The 3,020-nt window shown below is 43.3% G+C and overlaps 1 pseudogene; it reads left to right on the top strand.

Annotated features, from left to right (window-relative positions):
- Nucleotides 1-1,361: 1,361 nt before the first annotated feature.
- Nucleotides 1,362-3,020, top strand: LOC148878889 (serine/threonine-protein kinase BLUS1 pseudogene; annotated as a pseudogene).

The following is a 3,020-nucleotide window of genomic DNA, read 5'->3' as shown; positions in this document are numbered from 1 at the left end:
ATTTTTTTGTCAGAGCGGGTAGTCTGTTAGATTGAATAGTCAAATCGTTTGACCCCATAATGGTTCTCTATCCGATCCAACTTTAAAAACCTTGCATGGGGAGTGGGTGCCTTGCCTTGAGCTTGGCTTGGTGTGTGGCATGGCTTGGCCCATGGACCAGCCTGACCTAGGGCACAACATGAGCCCGAGCGGGCTCGAGCCGTGGGTCATGCCGAACCAACCCCCCAAATTATCCTAGAGGAGGGAGGCACGGCATAGGACACTTCGTGGGCCAGCATGGCACGACTTGCACTTTGTGTCGGCCACATGCATGTTATATCGTGTCAACCCAATGTACACCTCTACTTGAATCTACCCAAAACTAGGGATGGGGTAGGGAAATTCGAGGATTCTCCATCTTTGATGAGGAGTGGGGTGCCTTGCCCCTGAACTCGCCCGACATTTGAGGAGTGGTTACCTTGCAGTGAATCCGCGTGACATTGAGGACAGGGTAAGGATGGGGTAGAGTGTCTTGACTATGGGGCAGGAAAAGGGATGAGATGCCTTGCTTTGAACCCACCCCATTGTCATTCCTATATAGTTGTTAATTATTAGTGGAATTAATAAAAATATTATCTTTTATAATTATTTTTATTTATTTTAAAATAATCAAAATTACATTTAAAAATAATATAAAGGATAAAAATTATTAAAATTAATATAATAAATTATTAATAAAACTAAATTTATAAAAAAATATTATTTCATATTTAATTAATAATAATTATTTTGTTATAAATCAACATTAAATCAAAAATAAAACTATTAAATGTTTTAGATATTTCAGTGCATCGCACGGTCCTACTAGTATAAAATATAAAATAATATATTGTGAAACTCAGGCAAGCGTAGAGAGGCGCCTGTGACATTGGATAGTAGGAGTCCCCCATTTATTACTTACACAAGTTTCTCCTCCACTATATAAAATTTGGTGCATTGTCCTTGTCCCAAGCCTGAGCGGCTGAGCCCCTATCATAAACGATTGTCTTTCATGTCTTGATCTCTGTATTGGAGTAATGACATTCCTCCTCTCCTGCAGTTCCACGTGCTTAGTTTCGAGAAATACAAGTTAAAAGCCCGCAACAGCCTACATATATATACTACTCTAGCTTCTTAATTTTTCACTTCTTCATCACAAGAAAACCCACCAGAAATTAATTAACCATTCCACTCTACGACCTTTGATCTTCTTCCTCAATCTCCTTCCAAGAAAGCCACAAGAAACCCATACAACATTTCTCTGAGAAAACCATCACCCTCAATCAACCTGAATTCCGAAGTCTGAAACTATCAAGAACGTAACTGACCCACGTCAGTCGTCCATGGCCCAACAAGACGAGGACCCTCGACAGAATCATCAATACCCTCTCGATCACAGTTCCTACAAGATACTTGCCATGATCGAAGCTAGTGTAAGCGCAATTGTCTACAAGGCTGAATGCCTGTCGAACTCATCGGCCGTGGCAATCAAAGCAATCGATCTTGATCGATCCAAAGCCAACTTCGACGATATAAGGCGGGAAGCCAAGACCATGTCCCTTCTCTCCCACCCAAACATCCTTAGAGCCCATTGTTCGTTCACAGTCGATCGTCGTCTCTTGGTGGTCATGCCCTTCATGTCTGGTGGGTCTCTTCAATCCATCATCTCTTCGTCTTTCCCTGATGGCTTGCCGGAGCCCTGCATAGCTATCGTTCTGAGAGAAACCCTCAACGCTCTCATGTACCTCCATGACCAAGGCCAGGTCCATCGAAACATCAAGGCTGGGAACATTCTGGTTGCTTCAGATGGGTCTATTAAACTCGCCGACTCCGGTGTCTCTGCGTCAATCTACGAACCCAGTCCGTCGTCCATGAAATTCAATGGTGTGGCTGGAACACCTTATTGGATGGCACCAGAGGTGATACACTCTCACACAGGGTATAGCTTCAAGGCTGATATATGGACATTTGGGGTTACGGCGTTAGAGCTTGCTCACGGTCGACCTCCACTCTCTCATCTTCCTCCCTCAAAATCTTTGAAGATGAGATTCGCCACCAAGTTTCAAGACTACGGGAAGAACACGAAAGACAAGAGTAAGTTCTCAATGAATTTCAAAGAGATGGTCAAAGATTGTCTAAATCAAGATCCATCGAAGAGACCCACCGCAGAGAAGTTGTTGAAGCATCCCTTCTTCAAGAACTGCGGGACCCCAGATTACCTCACCAAGAATTTATTGCAAGGGTTGCCCACAGTTGAAGAGAGGTTCAAGAAAATCATAGTAGATCATCCTCCACCGATTTGCAGCACCGATGTAAATGTAAATGAAGATGACAGCGACGAAGCATCCCTTGATTCCTCTGTCAAGCAAAGAAGGATAAGTGGATGGAATTTCAATGAGGAAGTACTAGAGCTGGACCCTATTTTTCCAACTGACAAAGAAGAAAGCTCCTCTCAGACCCAGACGACGGAAGATGATCAGGATTTTATTGCAGCAGCTGACAGTAGTAAGATCATCAGAAACACCATTGACGTCGATCAGAAGGATCAGGTAACCAAAGAACAAGATAGAGCTGAACCAGGGATGCGAGGAATTGTTTTGGGTGGTGCAAAGATCAACATTGATCAAATTCAAATCGATGGAGGTGTTGATCCAACAGTTTTACAAGAGGGAACACCAAACCAGCTGGCAACTTGGTCTGCGACGGTTAGCACACTGGAAGACCTTCGGGAAAGTTTGTATAACGAACAGGACATGGTTATGTCCTTAATTGGTAGAATTCATGGAGCAGAACTTGGTCTTCGTACAATAAGTCCCGAAGAATATTGTATGATGACAATCAACGGGCTAAGAAGAGAAGTCGAGAGAGTGAAGAAGAGGGTTAGTATCTTGGAACAGCAATTAGAGAGGTTGACAATTATCTTTCCTGCCAGCCCCAGCTCCAACAACGACAACAATGGCGGAAATGATGATGACGAAAGTAATGCAAACCCATCTCAGTGA

Source organism: Nelumbo lutea, chromosome 1 (assembly GCF_056320005.1).
Source record: "Nelumbo lutea isolate HS-2025 chromosome 1, American lotus-T2T, whole genome shotgun sequence".
Lineage (NCBI taxonomy): Eukaryota > Viridiplantae > Streptophyta > Magnoliopsida > Proteales > Nelumbonaceae > Nelumbo > Nelumbo lutea.
Note: the sequence above shows the minus strand (reverse complement) of the source record. Positions and strands in the feature narration are given on the sequence as shown.